The sequence below is a fragment of the Drosophila subobscura genome, chromosome O, assembly GCF_008121235.1.
Source record: "Drosophila subobscura isolate 14011-0131.10 chromosome O, UCBerk_Dsub_1.0, whole genome shotgun sequence".
Classification (NCBI taxonomy): domain Eukaryota; kingdom Metazoa; phylum Arthropoda; class Insecta; order Diptera; family Drosophilidae; genus Drosophila; species Drosophila subobscura.
In genome coordinates, this window is record NC_048533.1 from 6,115,401 (window position 1) to 6,136,123 (window position 20,723).

The 20,723-nt window shown below is 40.2% G+C and overlaps 1 protein-coding gene across 2 annotated transcripts in view; it reads right to left on the minus strand.

Annotated features, from left to right (window-relative positions):
- The window catches only part of LOC117896146, a 115,639-nt gene that overhangs the window by 67,653 nt on the left and 27,263 nt on the right, over positions 1-20,723 (minus strand). The window contains exon 2 of one of the 2 annotated variants that reach the window (XM_034804220.1): positions 12,602-12,659. The exons of the other annotated variant lie outside the window; for it this stretch is intronic. The gene's annotated coding sequence lies outside the window, so the exon portion shown is untranslated. The remainder of the gene's footprint in view (positions 1-12,601; positions 12,660-20,723) is intronic. 2 annotated transcript variants of the gene reach the window in all.

A 20,723-nucleotide genomic window follows, 5' to 3' on the forward strand; every position in this document is an offset into this window, starting at 1 on the left:
CAGGATGACGCTGGAAAAGAGGCAACGAAAGGTTACACATGCAATCAGGCATCCACTTAAATGCATAAATTAATAAAAGCTTTCGGTTTTGTCGCTCATTAAGCGTACGGCATGTCACGGACTAAATGAAATTTCCATCATTTCCCCGAATGAATGCAATGTCAATGGGAAATGTACTTAAAATCGAACCTGCAGCTATAGTACAGTGCCAGTATCATGATGATTTACTCAAAACCGCCCAGGATGAAATTAACGTGATTATGGAGGGACTTTGATTGGTGGCCTTATTCTTTGTCCCTTGCAGAACTGAGATTACGTTGCTCAAGGTGATCCGAGCCAGCAAAAGCAATACCTCAATGGTGTATTCAAATGCGTGTGGCAATAAACAAAAGATTTCACTTTGAATTAAACATAAAAGTTGATTAAAGCACAATGATTAATTAATTTCGCTGCATATCGCGATCCGCGAATGCAGCATTTGTTATTCGTAAAACAAACAAACAAACAATTAATTGCACATGTCATTAAAAAAATACAATCAACACAGAGCAAAATAGAGAGAGCGAGAGAAAAGTAGACACCTCTTTGTGTGTGGGATGTGGCACATGAAAAAATAAGGTTTTTGGGCTTTTGCAATAAAAATAGCAATTAATTTTTAATTCCAATGGCAAACAATGGGAAATGAACAACTATTCACACGAACACAATTTCCACCGTTTTATAGAGAGGGAAGGAAACTGCTGCCGTAAACAGCTCCACGATAAGAATGGAAATTATGCCCCAAAATAAGACCCCCAGAACACAATTGCAGTACTTAATAATATGTCACGAATCCTAGAGAATCCGTGCAGCTAAACATAAAATAATGGCAGCCATAAATCATAGGACATTGGCCTTGTCAAATGAATTTTGATTCATTTTCATGCGAAAAATACACGCAATATACGAATCCTTAAGGTTACTGGAAAACTAAAGCAAACTCCCAACAAAATTTATAAAATTCGAGTTATTCGGTATTATTCTAGTTAGGATAACAAAATACGCACCATATTTTCAGAATAATAATCGTGATAAATAACCAATGACTACTTAATAGTTTTAATTTAAACAGAATTTATCTTCAATGCTCGTTATGTGTGTGCTTCTACAATTATTATCGTTGTTATTCAAATCTATGTTTGGCTTCATTTTTCTTTAAAAAGTGTATATTTTAATTAGGCTTTTATTTTGATATTCTTTATGCCCAAGCTTTTTTCTCTCTTTTGGATTGTATGGGTTTTGGCACAATATTTTCTTCCCTTTTCCCAACTTTCTGTTGGGATAATTAAATTAAATGAGGGCACATTTTCACCAACGAAGTGGCCGATGCAGAAACAAAAACAAATTTTTCTCAACAAAAAGCAAAAGGAAAACAAGGCCTTTCACCTTGTTAGCTTAAAGTTATCTCAGCAAAGGCTATTTACGCTCAGATTTTCTTAAAAAATCAAAGATCCCAATGAATTTTTTCTGAATTATTGATTTTCGCAATCATTTGTGGAGAAGATTTCCTAAAGTACTGACTGCAAAGAGCAAGAGCTCTCTAAAAACATCGAAAACTGACCAAGTTATTTGAGTGCCATAATTCTATGATATTATTCAGAATAAAATAACTTATTTCAAGGGGTTTCAAAGGGTAAAACAATTCCAATGTATTGTATTTTTTGTTTGCTATTTTCACGATTAAGAGCACAGAAAAGTGCCATTCTTGGTGCCATTGATGATGGCAATTAGCAAAGTTTTTCCACCGATACAACACACAGCACACGGCACTCCTCCGACACACAACGAGCAAAAGAAACGAGCAGAGAAAACTGCTGTTGCACATAGAGTTTTTTTTTTCAGTGCAACGGAGAATCTCCCATGTAATTGAATATTAATCATACACCCCCATACCCCTTTAGCATACCCATTCCCACATCCACCCATGACCATAACTCATACGCCCAGTGATCCACAGAGAGGAAGAAACAGAGGGAACATGGGGAGGACATTGGACAGGTGAACCTGAGAGAGAGTGTGTGAGAGACAGAGATAGACCAGACCCTCATACTGCAGTTATTCACAGTGAATGCACACACATGCACTAAAAATAAAGAGACAGGGCTGACAGGAGAGACACCCCTCTCCACCGTGCTTCCGTCTGGGCGTCAGGAGGAGCTCCAAACGAGCAGGATTCCTACTCCAATCCACAGCGAACGAGTAGCAGTACGTCCTTCGTTCCTGTTTCCATCGCATGCATACATATAGTAGGAGACCCATAAATAAATGTTTCCTCATATTTCAGCACATGAACAATAATTAAATTCGTTTAAAACATGGCACATGTGGCATACATATGTATGTATGTACAGGGGTAGATACACGAGAGAAAACCTATCCTCTGGCACTCCTCCTTTTCAGTACCTTTCATCTTTGTAGTTTTTTTCCATTGGTAGTAGGGATTCGCAACCCCCGCATTGACATATTCATATTGGAAATGAATGCTGAATGCTGATGCTGCTGCTGAATGGTCTGCAGTTCCAATTAATTGTTTTTTTTTCGCCAGGGAAAATATAGATATATTTGCAGAGATATATTTTACAGTTATTACTCGCGTATCAGCCTCTTGTATAACCCGAAAAAAATATTCATAAATAAAATCACAAATTTATGACACGAGTTCGGGTGTTTTTTATTGTTGTGTTGCTCTTCTGATTGACAAAAATTGGAAATTAATTAAGGACTTTTCTTTCCTTTTTTTGCCCACCCTTTCAATGGCGATATATCCATAGGTTTTTTGCATGCTGTGTAATTGAATAGCCCCCAAAAAAGGGGTAGCAGGAGGATGGCACTGGTGGGGTTTACGAGTGTAATTTTTATGACTGGTGTGAGATTCTTTGATTAGCCAAATTTAACGAAGATACTTTTTCTTTTTATAGAGGAGGATGCATGTTTATGTTTATGGGATGTTTCTGCAATCAGTTTTCATTTTCAATTATCATAAAAAATCGTCAGCGATTCGGAGGAATGGAAAAAAGAGATTAGTCGGAGTTTTAAGAGAGAAGAAGAACGGTCCATTCTGTTGCAATTAATTTTACAGACACTCTTCTGCCTCTTTCTCTTTTTCGCCTCGTAAATTTTTATTGTGGCTGCAATTAAATGAGCAGCCATTCGTTTTTCCACGAAAATTAACAAAAAATTGCACATGTGATAAATGTATCTGTGGATCCATTCTGTGGACCACTGTGCGGAATTCGTTATTTCAATTATAATTAATAAAAATATATATTTACATAAATGAAAGGAGTATTAAAAAAGGAAACTCCGACCAGCCAAAGCCCCCTTACTCATTGATTTAAATGAGAATACGATTTAAATGTTACATTTATCACGTCTACGTCATATGCCGAGCAACATTTTTTCATTTTAAATTTCACTGAGCCGGTCTCAAGGCGCTCGTTAAGCGTTTTTTCCGCGGAAAAGTCAAACGCTCCTCCAAGTCAAATTTTCTAATCCTCTAAAGTGCCATAAAATATCAATGCGTGACGGGTAAGGAGGGTGGGAGCGAGGGTGGAAGGAGGGGAGTGTCTTTTTGTCTGACAGTTTCATTTCGGGTTTTGAGCTTTAAGTCGGATGTGTGTCATAAAAAAAAAGGATTAAAAAAGATCTGAGTCTCTGAGGGACTGAAAACCTAACCCTAAAGTATAAGATATAGAAACAAAACTCTCTCCTTAACATATACCAGCTATAGGACTCCACTTAAGGCATACAAAAACTACTTCAAATATTTATTGAACCAGGAATCAGCATCAAATATTTCATTATATTAGTTAATTTACCTTATTCAATGATTTCATTTATCGACAATCTAACCTATTTTTGCTAAGACAATTCATCGGCTCACACATCACTGAGACACACCTTCCAGCACACTACCATCCTTTTCTAGCCTTTCCCAGTTAATTCTTTCCCCTTTAAATACAAGACATTCGCTCATCCTCCTGTGCCATGACTTCCACATGACTTCACCCTATATTTCCCTTAATCAATTTCTTTAAGAGACTAACATTTTGGAGACAAAAAGTGACACACAAAGTGTCCCAAAGACAACAACAGACAACATATTCCGCTCGTGTGAGTCGTTATCCTCCCCCGTTCCAATATTTTTGTACTTACAGAATTTTAATTTTCAAGTATTTCCCCTCTGGTGGCGGGGTCTTGACATTTTCTTTTGCGGTTTTTAAGTGACTCGCAAACAACGAGCTTATATGATTACAGAATATAAATATGTATGGAACATTGTGTCAAAAACAAAGTCAAAACAAATGCTTAAAATGAAGTCTTACAACGTGGTGATGGGCATGTTTACACCGAGTGATTAAAACTCACTTGGGGAACACTTTTTTTGATTATGTATGCATTACTCCTACATAAGTGTTTTAATTGGAGCAATATTCACAGAATTCAGAATATTTTTTATTGTTTGGAGAGAATCAATTTCCGGAGAGAAAAACAAAGTCACGAACCAACGAAATCTGTAGATAAATATCTATTAAGTAAAGGCAGAGAAAGCCAGAGAGAGAAAGTAAGCAGTAAAATTCATGCCACATGGCACATAAGACGAGGCAGCAGGGCCACATGCCCCACAAGGATTTCATTAGAGCGGAATTGTATTTCCTTTTATTTACGAGATGAAGCAGAGAACCCAGGACTCTGCCCCCTTCTCCGATCATATATTTCGTTAATAAAAACCATGACGAGTATGATATGCATCGTGTGGCCCTGCCAGGGACCAGTGTCCAGCGGTTCCTGCGTCCTGCGGCCGCTCCTGAAGCACTGGGTCCACAATGTCCCACCAGCGAGTGCGACACTTGATTTATGTTTATTATGTTGCCCTGTCAATAATATCCAGACGCAGGAGCAGTCGGAGGAATCTTTCTTCTCGTAAGACAATGCCGTTGACAACACAGCAACAAAAAGGAGGCAGAAAAAGAAGACACAATGGCAACCAGAGAGAGAATTATGGGAGGGAAATGGTAATTAATATTCCCCGCAGTCAATGATGAATTTACTCAGTCATTTCATTCATTCGCCAGCTGTAGTTCCCCAATATACAAGTGGCATTCACTTGGATAGAGAAGGAAGGAGACCTTGCAGTGTGCCACATTATGTAGCAAAAACCATTCACTCGGGGGAAGACTTGTGATTAATTAAAAATGAACAGAAAAAGCACACGAAAAGACACAGAAAAATAGAGAGAAAAACAAAGAGAAAATCATTGAAAAATCCTACACTAAAGGCAGGGACACATGTGGCAGGAGGCATGCCACACATAAAAGCGGCACATAACTATCACCATGCAATGCTCCAAACAATGCCACCAAACAGAATGCACACCATGAAGGAGGAAATGCATGCAACATGCAGCAGCATCCACCAGCGACAATGACATTGAGAAAACAATGAGCAATGGAAAATGGGGAAACTCATCTGAGAGTCATCTCTCTTTTTCTATCTCTCTCTGTGGCAATAATTTTCCATGAATTTCCATAATTACAACAGAGAAGTTTTCCGTTTTGCAGTTTTATTTTTTCATCCCTCCTCATTTTTGTGCTGGGGTTGGAAACCTTGAAATCGTTGCAGGAAAAGCCGCAGTATTAAAGCCCGCTTTTGTTCCTGGGTTTCAGTCGTGATTTCTATGCAAATCAACACTGAAACAATACAAACCACATGCGAAAATAAAAAGGGGAACCCCAAAACATTTTCCTGCCTTTTCATCGCTGTATTCACTGCTGAAAAATTCACTGTAGAGAGACAGAGGCCAGGAGCGTTGGAGCGTGAAAATTCAAGCTTTAAATAAATTAAATGTAATACGAAATGTGTGTGTTGCTGCTGCTGTTGGTCCTTGCCCCTTGACTACATCTGTGGCATGAATAGCAGCACCCCTTGACTCTGAAGCAGTGGCATGAATAGCAGGCAACGCCCCACACCGCTCAGAAATTGTTCAGTTCTTTTCCTGTGTTATTTACTCCCGTAACCCAGTTTTTTTTGGGTGAGCGACTGCACAGGAGGAAGAGAATTATTCAAGTTAATTTACAGGAGAATACACAGCGTAGACGGCGGGTCTTGCTTCCTGATGGATGGATGCTCTTTTCGGAGAAAAAATAGGTAGATACATTTACAATAATCTGCAAATGCCTTCAGATATCTATCAATTCAAAATTGCAATGGGGTATTTTCTGTACGCTCAATGCACATTTCGAGACTCTCTAGATCTGTACGAATGGTTCAGCAGCCTCTCCTGCACTGCTGTTCTCTTACGAAAGATCCTCAACAATGAGGCTCATTTTGCCTTACTTTTATAGCCCTTATTTCTTCTCATTTTTGCTTAAATTTCTCACATTTCTTAAGCCCTCATTTGTTGTCACTTTTCTCTCTCTGTAAGCCTCTTCTTTCAGCCTTGACTTGTTGCCTGTTGTCGCCTTTGACAGGGAGGACATCATCTGCAGTTTCATTGTCAAAAATGCATCAGAATCCCGAGCATCCAACCAGCTTCAACAGCAGTGCTGTGCAGCAGCAGAACTGTGTGCTAATTTGTTTTTACACTTGTTGTCGTTGGGTTTTTCACTCATTTTCCTCGCTTTTTTTGTATGATTTTCCTCTTTTTTTGATGTCACGGACAGTTGGCCAAAAAGAAATGAAAGGCAGCAGGGCAAACAGCAGACAGACAGCATGTCAATCAAGCTCTTGCTTTGGCTAGAAAAGATATACACAACAAAAAGTAGAGGGAAAACCCTAAAAGAGTGAGACAGCAAAGGCTGAAAGAGTGTGTGAGGAAAAGAGAGGAACAACCAGAGGCAACAACAGTGCAACAAAGTGTCTTCATTTGACAGCAGGCAGGCGACTCAAAAAGACTGTGAGGCCCGTGAGGGTTGAGGGGCTCTGGCATTCACGTTATGAAAACAAAATTAATGTCAGGCGTTTTCTTCTTCCCTTTTTTGTTGCGGGTCAGGACCAACGGTCCGCGCGCTTAACACTTTCCGCACAACTTTTCCCGTGGATTTTTGCCCCATCCATCTTTCACCGTTTTTATCTCAGTCGCTCTCTGTTGTTCACTCTGTTTGTGTAACAGCTTTCCTTCATCAAAGCGAGTTTAGTTTTTCCTTCATTCATGCCGCTGCCTGCTGCTGTTGCTGCCTGCTCCTTCTGCTCGACCTTGTTAATGACAAACAATATACATATGTACATAGTTCTGTGCCATGCTTTTTTTCTCATCTGACAAATGGCCAACGCTCTGGAGGCCGACTAAAGGAGGCTCTGGTAGGCACAATGGCCTCAAATCTACGAGCACACATTTACACCGTCAGGCGTTCATCAGGCGGTACCAGGCACCAGGGAACAGCATCAGCAGAGAAGTTTGATGTCCACTCGGGTCTGCTGCGCACATCCTCTTCGGATGCCCCTTTCATGGAGCTTTTCCTGCCATATCTCTTGCTGCTCCTGCTTCATCATTTCCTCCATAGTTGATCTAGCGAGAGATTTCGTATGACCCCCAGTGCCGTCTACTGTTACTCCTTCGGCACTTCCTGATTCGTCTACAACTTTCTATGTTACTCCTATGATTTTTCCTGCTTTTCCTGTGACTTTTTAAGCTTTTCCTCAAGTTTTTTATTTATGTATAGTTAGAGGGTTTATCAATGATTATTTTTGTGTATATTTTCACTAGATATTTTTTCCCGTCCCCTTTTCTACCAGTGTAGCCAATAAAAAACCTAAAAAGCCTCACTGTCTGCAGGACACACATCAAAATGGGACCTCGAATTATAAACCAAATGGCGTTACACTCGCAAGCTAAACCCATTTCTCCTCTGTAGTTTTTCGACCCCCGAGCCCTTACAGACAATTCTGTCAACAGCAACTTTTGCTTTTAGTCTCATTTTTTATGGCCACGAATTATGCAAAATTCTTTGCACTCCTCCGACTCCTGCTGCTGTTCGTTTTTATTGGCGTAACAAAAATGTTTTTAATACGCAATGGTCTGGAACCCGAGTGATAAGCCGCCGCCCTGTAGCCACACCCCCCTTGATACACATACAGATATACACGATATATATAGAAATATTCGGCCTTTTTGGGGGTTTATTTTGTGGGCCTTTTTTCGAGAGTAGAGCCCTGTGCTTTTTGGCCAAGATTTGCCATAAAATGTGGGTCAGTCCGGTCCTCCAGTTTGTTGATTGAGTTCTGAGTGGAAATAGAGGATGGCTGCAGCAACAGCAGGGAGAAACAGGAATAGATTTGGTCACCGTCTGGCATGTGAATTAAGTTGATAAAAAGGGAAAGAAAGGAGTGGAAAGGGTGAGAGAAGAGTGGAAAGGGTGAGCGAAAGTAGTAAAACTAGAAAAGCGTAGCAGGCAGTAAAACGAGTGAGTAGAGAGGCAAACGGAATTGTGAAAAGTGATGAAAACAAGCCTCTGCAACAAGAGTTTCTGAGTCTATGGTGTTTTTTTTCTGTGTTTCGTTTTTGGCACGTGTTTGGGGGTTCAATGTTGTTGGTTTTGAGCTGTTTTTTGGGCAGATTGAAAGTAGAAGAGAGAGAGGGAAAAGAAAATAAACAGAACCTCGAATGATAAAAAGTGTTAGAGCTGATTTGAAGAGGATTTAGGGGATCTAGAGGCGCAAATACCTGACAAAAATAGATTCCCATGCTCCTACAGATATATGTATGTATATATACAAAAATGATATATAGATAAATAGAAGGATATGTGGGACGATACCGATAGCTAGATGAATGGATTCTTAGGAGAGGAACTTTTATTTTTCTCTTCTATCAAATACCGCAAATATCTATAGCGCAAAAGAAAGAAATAGCTTTCAAGGATTCAGACTTATCCGGAAATAGCGAAAAATCCTAAAAATACTGAATAGGGTTATTCTGAACTGAAATGCAATTAAATGTTCCATACAAACAGGCGGCACACAGCATGGCAGCAGTAGGACTCTTTCTCTCCCACTGCGTAATGCCATTGCACATTCAATTACAATGCTCTTGCCACAATAAAATCCTTGAACTGTTGCCACATTCTGCCTTCTTCAGCCGCCTCCTCCTTCTGCTGCTGCGGCTGCCGCTCTAAAGCACCACTTGGGCGACCGACTGCCGCTGACCCACTTGAGCAAATGGCTGAGGCTGAGGCTGAGGCCGAGCGTTGCGGTGTCGGCCCAGCACTTGAAAATGAGTCTCCAAGGAGCAGGGTGATGGCACCTCCACCGCCACCATCAAGAATTGTGTGGCTTTTGTCCTTCGATGGTTGGGGTGTGCGACATTTTATAATAATTGCAAGAAATAGAAATACTCTGAAGAAAGAGGCGGAGAGAAGAGAAGAGCGGAAGGAGCAGGCAGGAGGTAGCAGAAAACAAGAGAAATGGTCGCATGGACCGCCGAAAAAAAGGAGAACTGTTTTACACGGTCTGCGCTACCCTTAACAATAATATTTCAACACGAAGCCTCGCTCAAATACAATTAGAGTGTTTGGGGGGCGGGTGATAAATGTGGGCATGGCCATGGAGGCGTGCATTGTATATAACATTTTATTTATGTCTTTGTGCACAATATTTCCACAAGAAACGTCTTAGTTGAGCGTAAAAACAGAATTCGTTGAAAAAATATCATCCATAAATTGCACTATTATTTTACCTCAATTTATCAGCAAATTTGTTGAGTAATTTCTTTGTATTAAAAGAACTTAAAAGCTACCACAAAATTTTATATTTCACCCGTTTTCACAATAAATGAAGCAATCAAATAACGATCTCCTCATCAAAGTTTCCACTTAGTTTCCCCCCACAAATTCATAGAAAATACAACAAAATTTAGACAAATGAAAATGGATTTCCACATACAAATTGGAAATAGAAATGCAAACAGAAATTCAATATGAAAATCAATCAATATAATAATCAAATGATTATACCATAATATTATACAAATATAGCCCATAATTGTTTATGGTATTTCTACATTCAATTTCGCACCAAAAATATCTTTTAAAGTATCTTCAAACAAAAAACAAAAAAGAACAGAGCAACCGATTGATGGTTTTGATTCGTGCCACTTTGCTGTTGTTTGTGTTTTGTTTTTCACTTTTTGTGTTTTTACCGAAGGATAACAATCAATGGGTGGCAAAAGTCGGCAGCACTCAAGCCGCACCAAAGCCACATCGAAGCACCAAAGCCACACACTGCGCTACACCACTCATTCAAACATTCATTCACCGATTCACCGACTCAACCGCTCACCATTCACCCACTCATCCGTTATCCGTTCAGCAAATCCACAAAGGAAGAGAGAGCGGTGTGCTCTTTTGTTGGTTAGCACATGTAAAATGCCAAAAAACTTTCAAAAGGAGCCAAAGACCGATAGACATCTATTTGAAAAATGTGCCAGTGGTACAGTTAAAACGAGGAGGAACGTTGTGAGACGCGTCTTAAGCCGCGTCACAACTCTTATACCCGGTACTCAGTACTACATCTGCAACTTAGCGGTTATTTGTCAAATTTTACATTTTCTCTTCATCTGTCATCTACATCAACAACACTACTCACGCCAACACGCTCCTTTAGCTCGTCACCCTCCCCTAGAGACACACACTGCAGAGTCAGGGCAGAGGCAGCGGCAGAGTCGTGGCAGAGGATGAGTCAGAGACGTGTCAGGGGAAGAGGCCTCTGCCACTGCGCGAAGCAGAGTGTGAATGAGATAATGTGTAAAAGCAACAAAAGCTGCTGGACAGGGTGGGTTTAGCCACTGCAACTTAATTTCTTCATTGTGGCCATAATAATGATCCAATCGGATCCCAATTTGGTGATCAAATAGATATGGTCATTCCCTACGGAATGGCGTTTTTAGTTTTCTTTTATCTTTAAAATTGTAGATTTGGGAGGTTTTCGCCCTTTTGCGGGGGCGGAAGAGGGCGTGGCTCATTTTTGAAATACACTTGTAACAGTGTGAGCATACAGAAGTCTGGATGCAAAATTTGGTGGCTCTAGCTTTTATGGTCTCTGAGATCCAGGCGCTCAACAAGACGGACGGACAGACGGACAGACAGACATGGCTCAATCGACTCGGCTATTGATGCTGATCAAGAATATATATACTTTATGGGGTCGGAGACGTTTCCTTCTGTGCGTTACATACAACCGTTATGTGCACAAATACAATATACCCTATTTACTCTTCGAGTACCGGGTATAAAAAAAAAGTGAAAAGTTGAGACAAACACAAACAATGGGTAGAAAAACCAAACATGGAAGCAAGCCCAAAACAAGAGGGAAAGAGCTAACGAGACTGAAAGGGAAAAGTGTTATAACACCCAACGTATACTTAACGTTAGTGAGGCTATTTTTGTGTGGCAGACAACAAGTTTTGGCAGCCAGAAAACACAAGAAGTTTTCCTCGACCAGCAGGAAAAAGCAATAAAAAGGAGATGTTCTGGAGGAGAAAACTGCAGAGAACCAGGGAGTCAGATATCCATTCGGCGTACACTCGAGTCCACAGTTACGGCTTAGTTTAGCCCATACGTCACTCATACGCTCAGGTAGCAGCACTGCAGGACATGGTGTCACGCGTTCCCAAAATGAGTGTCTTTCGTTCTGCCACAGGAAGTGGAGAGAGTGGAGACTGTGGAGTGGAGAGCCCTGCCAGAGGTTCTGCTCCTTTTGGCTAGCACCGAAAATTCAATAAAAACAAATTGATTGCTTTGAAGGATTTCCATGCATGCTAAAAGCTAAAGGTAAACACCAAAACCAGGCTCACAGCGCCTCACAGGCTGCCTCCCTTAGCCATCCGGAACGGAACCTTTATGTTAAGTGGCACCTGACAGATTGTCAGCGGAGAGAGCTCGAACTTCCTGGAGAGGCCAGCAGCAGGCAGACCCCAGGGCGAGGATTTATGCCAGCTCATTTGACTGTTTTCCTAGGACCATCGACAATCGACCATACGCCCGCCCACGTCCTTGACAACTTTATTTGGATGCGGGAAAAGTCAATGCCTTAAAGGCCTCCCATCCGCAATCCCTATTCCACACGCAAAAGTCCTGGCCAAGTCCTGCCATAAATTCCAGGAGTAGCCAAAAGGAGAAGAAACATCGTTTGTTCCTCATTTGATGTGCGCTCACGCATAATTCCATTGGACTTTCCCTCAATTCCCTCCTGCCGTGGTAGTATTTCGTATGCAGTAGTTGTATGTATGTTTCTTGGAGTCGATTTATGCGAAGGACAGCAAGCAGAAGTTTGCTTTCGCATTTCGCAGGCTACAGTTCCGTTTTCGGCCAAGGGCGGCGGGGGATAAAACACATTAAAATCCTTTTTATGACCGCCATAAAAGTCAAGTCGATTCCTGGGGTTTTCTGCGCTGCTTGACCCAAAAGAAATTGAGACAGGAAATTCCACCAAAAACAAAAACAAAATGGAGGTGGAACATTATAAACTCATGAAGTCTAAAGGAGATTAAGAAATTAAGCTTATTTAGAACCAAAAATACTATAAACTGTCCTACAAATACTTCAATATACCACAAAAATATACTCACCAACTATCAGACACCCAAGATAACTATTTTTTTTTATATACATCCTTAATTGAAGTACCTGAAAAAGTGTAAGGTTTTATTTATTTCTGCGAAAAATCATTCCAATTAAAAATACGAAAAAGTTCTTTATAAAAAACAAATATTTCCCAGATAAATGATAACAAAATCCCACTGGAGTCCATGCGGATTTTCATCTTCCACGTGTCATACATCCATTTCCCCCAGGAAGCTGCTACATCCAATCCTCTGCAGAGACCTCCGACACGACACGCAGCTGCTTCTCCAATACTGCTTCTCCACCTCCTGGGGAAAAGGCACAGTCACAGCTTGATTCATCTCCAAATCTCACGCACACGCCCGCACCAAAAGCCCCAGAAAAAAAAACCTTAGACAGATATCAGAAAACAATACAAATCCATGCCACTGTACAAATATAAACATTATTTAAATGCGCCTCAAAAAATATGCTAACAAAAAGAGCGGCAGGAAAAAGCACCGAGAATACCAATCTAAAGTAGGGATAAAGCAACAAAAAAGTAGGACAGAAGAGCTGGAAAAGCGGGAAAAACAAAAATGAAATAAATGGCAATTTAATACACTCGACATGCCACCATTTTCATGGAAATGGACATGGTTTCTGTGTGTTCTGCTACTCTGCTGTTTTGTGTGGAAATTTTTATTGAAGCAACAAAAATAGGAATTTTCTCCATACGAGGATTTGCGAAAGGGTTTTTCCCGGGCTGCCAAAATAAACCAAATCAAATCAAATTTGTTGCGGAAAATGAAATAAAAAATCTGTTGACCAGGGAGTGGCGCGCCGCACGCCCTGCCCTGTAAATGCGATAACAGGCTGAAAGGACTTACAGCTGGGCAAAGCCCCGCTGCTCTTTCTGTGTCTCGTAATTTCCTTTTATTTAATTTTTGGTCAATCGTAAATCTGAGGCAATCAGCGAGAGAGGAAACAGAACAAACAGAACAGCGGGATCATCAGCGTCCTTGTTCAATCAATTAACAGCAATTAAGGTGTCCAATGAGGCGGGCAGGCACGAGATTGAAGGCATGGGAGACAATCTCAGTGATGATGCGGGTTGGAAGCATAATGCAATTTGCAGGACGTTCTTCATCATCGTATGCAAATGGTAACTAATTAAAGGCAAATGGATGCTTAGCTTGTGCGCCTTGTGCTGTGGATGATCATTTGCCATTTGCTCTGTCGCCTCTGGAAAAGTTACTGGAGCGTTGTGTCAACTTCTTGCACAGATAATGAGTTAATGAGTTTGTCAGAAGTTGTTGCACAAGTTGTTGGCCAACAAACAGAGGGCCTAAGAGAGAGAGAGCAGTAGCGACAGGATGCAAGTTCCACTGAAAGCAAAATGTTTGCTTGGAGAGAAACTTGGACCGAAGACAGAATGTGTGTCTTGTAAATACTAGTGGGCGAAAAATGGTTAAAGGAAAGCCAAACAAACCATTTCCTAGCTGTCATTAGTAGAGGGAAATGGCCTTTAATCTAAAAAATATTTCTGGAAATAAGCCCATAAAATCCCTTCAGAATACATTACTCAATAAAAGGATATAAAATACAAACAACTGATATTTATTGAACCCTGAGCCTACAATGAGAAACCATGCCAGGGACAACGGAAGCATAGTGAATATATCTCAGAGAACTTCAATTGTTGGCAATAATTTTGGAAATTTATGACTCAACTTCGTTTCGCATTCGAAATTTTACGCACTACTTGGCCCGCAACCGGCAGGAAACTTTGACAATAAGCAACAAAAATCCATGGAGAGAGAGCGAGCCAAAAAGTGTACATAAAACAAAAGCAAACACACACATTTTATGTGCTCTCCGCGGCACTTAACCGCAACAAAGTTGTGTGTGTGGCAAGGCAATCTCTCTCTCTCTGTCTTTCTCTCTGTCTTTCTCTCTAATCCGTCGACCCACATCATAAAACCAGAGGAAATACCCTGTTTTTATGGGGGGAATACTTTTCACAAATTTATTCATAAGAATGAGTCGTATGTCCTTCATTTTAGGGCTTATTTAATGGCCAACAAAAACTAATCAATGCTCTCTCTTTTAATTAAGACATTCACTTTGAGAACTCTCTTTCACTCTCTCTCAGAATACAATTTGCAATTAAAATGAATGCCCCCCATGAATATGCACTGGCGAATCAATAAGCTCGAATGGGAATTCCACAAAATGATTTAATTATGTGCGTTTTGTATCTATTAGTTTTAGGGGCACGACAACCAGCCAGGCCAGACCTCTCGATCCGCCCAAGTATTTTTCAATAAAACTTAATTCGTGTTTGCTGTGGGGCCATTTCTGGCTGGCTGTGTGGCGCTAGTTATAATTTTAATTAAAATTTTCTACTTTGCCACTAAAATATTTCATTAGAGAAATTTTCCACACATAGCTATGGTGACGCCGCTGACGATGGAAAAACCAAAGACAGAGAAACCAGCAGCGAGTAAAGCAGGAGCAAACCGTCGACATTGTAACCGGATTAATTTTTATGCATTTCAAAATAGATGTCTACGGGAAAAATGCTGTCAAATGCATTGAAAATGTAGAAATAAATTATCTAGAAAAGAAAGCGGAAAAATAATATATAACACAATACATACTGGGGTAATTCCAAGTAGTCTAATATTCCTAAGCATACCAGAATATTATCCAAAAACATACCAGACCAAGTGCAAATGAAAAACAGAGCTTTTAAATCAGAATTCTACTTTCAGTAAAACTCTCCCATACCTCTGCTCTTGCCGCAAAAAACTTTTCAAAATGCTAACAATTTTCGGGTGGATAGTTTTTGTCCACTGTGCAGCGCAGAGATTGGAAAACATAGCGCACTGGGCCCTGGCTCCCGAAACATTTCAGTTTCATGCGCTTCATGTTATGAGCGCTTAATGAAGCCTCAAGCATTTCAACTTTGCCAACCGCATAAAGTCACACGCCCAGGACGCCTGCCCCCCGTAGGATACCCCGCCAAAAGATGGCCCAGAGATCCGTCCACCAGTCCACAGTCCGTTCGCCGCCAACAGCCAACAGATGGCAGTTTATTAGCCAATTTAAGACAAAACCAGCGACAGTGCCACTTCATCTCTCGCTCACTCACGTCTGGCACTGACTGCGGCGGCTCCTCCCGCTTTTTCACTCTCTCTGTGACTCTTCGACTCCTTCCGTACCCTTTTTGCACTCTTCAGCCTGTGGTGCGTTTTATGTGCTGCGATGAATTCTGGCGGCGGTTTTTGCCTGTGCTGCCATTCATTTAATGACTTACACACACCCACACACACACAGAAAGAGATGGGAGACTCAAGCAGAGACCAGAACCACACCCCGAGCAAAAGTGCAACTATTTAAGTTTGCGGCAAATGGTGGCAGTCGCAGGATCCCTTCTTGGATCCATTGCCTGACATTACGTTTAAACAGAGACAAGTGAATCATGAGTCCCAGAAATATGTGTCCTAAAAATATCGCCAACTTATCCATCTTTAAGAAGAGCAGACAAAGTAGCACCCAGAATACCGGTAAGACGCCGGTAGCTCTACCAAAGTGACAAATGTTTGACTTTCTCTGTGGGTTTTAACCCTCACTCCACACCCAGAGACCTCCCCTTTAGGTGGAACTCTTTCTCCGGCAACTGTCTCCCACTTATCTCCCACGTTAATTATACGTCTCGTTGACTGTGCTATTAGTGCCCGGGGTGTTCTGGGGGCTTACAAAATGTAGTAGCATAAAACTTTGTGCTATACTTAAGCATCATACTTAAAAACTTTTCCAACATTCAAAGAGCGTATAATATTAACAATGGATTTTCCTCCCCTTCTCTCTCTCTATATATATATTTTCAGGTATGTGTGGCATGAAGATTGACTGAGAATGATGCACGAAAAGGTAAAATATTAATTGAATTACTGTCTGCCTTACGGTTGAAGCTCAGGCCACAAAAGCCACATTTGCCACAGTCATCGCAAATATTTGATAGCATCAGATACGGCAAGATGTAAGGAAGCTCTTCCTCCCCTCCACCAAGAGAAAATGCAAATCAGTCAAACGCATTTCATGCATACCTCATGCATTTTGGCCAAGTGGAAAAGCCCTGAGAACGCCTCTAAGAACTCTAAGGAGCAGATAATGCAAAATGGTAGCAAAACCACAAGGCAGAGAGAAAAGCGGTTTTCACAGAGTTAACTCTGGTCTTTCCGTATTGTTAAGAGGTTTTCCCTTTGCATATATTTGCGTATCCTATATATCCTTTTGTTTGGTCAAATGATTTCACATTTGTTTCACTTAGAAAGTCCCTGCAATCGACATGTTTTCTCACTCTCTGCACAAGACAGTTTACCTTGAGGGGAGCGAGGGCGAAGTACACTGTGTTACATTTCTGTAAGGCTAAGAGAGCAGATACATTTATAATGCATTGCTGCGGCTACTGGCTCTCAGGGCTCCTTCTTCCTTTTTGTTGCGGTTAATGAGACTCTCAGCCTTCTGGTCCTTTCCTCTCCATGCTCCATGGAATCTTGCCACACACACACACACACAAAGAAACGCATGCTTTGTGGTGGCATACACCTGGGACATTTCCTTTGCAGTTCTTGTGGTGCGGCTGTAATTTCTATAAATTCTCATTATCATTAGATATTTGTCCGTATCTGTATCTGTGTAATATTTCATTTTGTGGCAAAATACAATTAATTATTTATGGACCCCACACACTGCTACAGGGAAAGGCTCTTAGAATATAATTGAATATTTAATCTTGTATCTTGTGGATACTTCCTATTATCACAATATAAATTCTGGCTTTTGGCTTCTGGCATTTGTTTTCCATATCCCTTCCAGTGCTATTTTAATGAAGTGAAATTCGGAAGTAGATGTTTACTTTGAGAGCCAGCTTATAAGAGAAGCTGGCATAAATATGGATCCTCATCGGCATAGATAAAGAGAGAGTGGGCGAGAGGTGTGCGGCATGCCCCCAATTTGCCAACATCATTGCAATGTGTCACGAGCTTCAATTTAAAAGCTTCTTAAAAACTTGAACTCAAATCTAAAACTTTTCGCCCTCCGAACCCACACACACGCACACACGCATACACACAAAATATGAGATACAAAAGGTACACTGAAAACCTTACTCACACATGAAGGGAAAGCTGGGAACACCCCACTTACACATGAAGGGAAACCCCTTTACTTATAGAGGGGAAAAACCAGAAAGAAAAAAGTAAAGGAAAATCAGGCCAAGCTCGGTCTTTGGATTGGGGTTTCTGGTGCGCCCCATAGGGAGATGAAAGCGCATTTCTATCCTACTCTACATATTTTTGTGTTTATTTTCTTCTGGGGATGCATCGTATAATAAGCAGCTGCATTTCCAGGTAGAACTTGTTCGAAAATGTATAATCTAATACTATACGAAATGGTCTATTTATCACTTTTGAAAGTCTACTGGACATTGACTAGAGTAATTGCCTCTGGCAAGTGGTGTCTCCCTGCCTCGGCCATTGTGTGTGCGTGCTTCACATGCAAATGCCATTAGTAGTCCTTAACCCAGGAGCCATGTCTATGCTTTAATTATGCTGCAAACTTGCCACAGACCCGCTCTCTACCGATACTTGCCTCAAGACTAAAAACCATTTTGGTGTAGCATTTATAAGAGTATGCCTCTCTGCCTCTCTCTCTTTCTGCCCCACAATTAGCACAAAAGTTGTGCCTGCAGGTGGAAAGTCTCCTAACATTTTCTTCTACTATCTGTAGATTTTCATCAACAGTTTCACTCTGCCTCTGCTCTCCGCTTGGCACATAATGAAACTTGATTTACGCTGACAGCAAAAAGTCACGTACAATGGTGCGTATTAGTAATCTTGTGTTAACTTTGTTAGCAAGCACTTGAGCATGTTGCAGAACCCGTACCCCAATGCCACACACACAAGGCTGCATGCATCCATCAACCGAATAGTTTCTGAAAGAAAGAAAAAAAACTGAAGAATACTCATGGAAATGCATATATTTTCCGGACATTTTCCAGCTATAACTGGGTTATGGCATAGTTTTATAAACTTGACCAACAGTTGATTGACAATAGGTTGCTGCTGCTGCTATTGCTGCTCCCACCTCCTTCCACTCGCATCTTTAAAATGTTGAATAAAATTGAATTTATCTACAGAAAAGCAACTAGAAACGAATAAAAGATGCAGAAAAATGAAAGAGAAAATGCAAGAGAAATATAAATAAATATGTATGCAAGGACAGCGCAGCATAAATTCATATTGAAACTGTGCAGAATGCTTACAAGCTGAAAAGACGTAGAGTAAAAAGGATGCACATTCTGGGGAAAATAGAACACATAAATAAGTTACGGCTACTCTCAGCATGGAAGCGTCTTTCAATAAAAGAGATTTAGTTAACCTTAAAAGAAGACCCCTTTAATAAGTTGATTTTACACTTAACAGTTGTAACAGTTGAAAAGGGAAACAATTTAAAAGAGAAAGATGGAAGCGATTTAGAGGGCTGCTCAAACCAATTCAATCAATCAATGAATGGTATCATTGTATCTCTCTTTACTCTAAGCGAAAAGATGAATTTAGATTTCTCTAAGAAACCCAATTCTAAAATACTTTTCCATTGCTCTATCGGTGTATGTCACGCTCCATAAAACAAGTGACCGTCTCAATTATTTCCATTTCATTGAGCAAACCCAAGAACTAACGAAAACATTTGCCAGTTTCCCCCTTAAAGCAAGACATAACTCCTGCTCCGCCACACATTTTTCCACCAAAAAGAAACTTTCAGTTACTTTCATGTCTGAATGGAAGCACCACACACACAAAATCACTGTGCGCTGACATTTTTATTTTACTTAATATTTGATTAATTTTTAGGGTTTGAAGAGGGCAAAGTTTTATTGAGTCTATTACCAGCAGAGTATCGTAAATGTTTCGCTGTCATTCATTTAAGGATTTGCTGCATTTACGAGTACCATGTGGTACTCTCTTCATGGATGTACATAAACATAGTCCTTCGCTTCACTTGTCTGTAAGAGGGCAAGGTACATACAATATCTCTAAATACGTTAAATGAAAGTACATAAGCTCTCAAAGAACACCCATGAAAGCGACAAATCGGTGAAAGTAACATACGAATGACTCATTTCTCAATAGCGCAGTAAAAAGTAATTTTAAGCATAATGAAATAAATGACAGAAAATATACCAATATTATTAGAAAAGTAAGTTATAGAAATAAAATAAAAACCTCGATTTTAATTAATAGTTAATTTGGACAAAAAAGTAACACCAAAATTACATAATACTCCATAAAAAAAAAAACTATTTATGTGAGTTGTACCTAACACGACATCTCGTGAATATAACTGATATCTTAGAGTATTCCATGGAAAAGCCAATTGCATGTGGGACCCACATTTAGTCAGAGTTTCTTCTTCTTGTCCGTTGGTAATTGCTACACGCATTCCACGACTTCCGTTTGACTGCCCGCCCAGCCGATGAACCACGCACACAGACCACCGCCTGACCACTAGCTTTTGAGCTAATAGAATTAGAACATAAACCTCTTTATTGTCTGAAAGTATATATGTATGTGTCGTAGTACAATATACACATACCATTTATATATACCTACATCTGTACATACAGCTGTGAAAAAAATAATAGCACCACCACCACAAGCAATTTTCAAATAGTTGCCCAACTCACATTTTTAACTTTAAGGAAACTTTAAGCACATTTTTAGAAAGGGAAGACTCTTACAAATCTGGGAACAACAAAAAAATCACCTTTTTTGTAAGACTTTTAAGTTATTTAAGGAACTTTAGAGAAACTCGTAAAATTAGGCGAAAAAAATAATAGCACCACTTTTGAAAAATGGATTTAAAATTTAAAAAATGACCAACAAGTAATGAATTTCTTAGTTAACACTTTTGAACTATTAATTCTAAATCCATATTTATCATTAAAGATTTAGTTCAGTGTCCTATTTTGGCAACATTAGCTGCGCAGCGTCTTGGCATGGAATCCACTAAGTCCAGGCATAGCTTTTGGGGAGCTTTGGACCAGGACTCTTAAATTTGTTCTCAAAGTGATCCGAC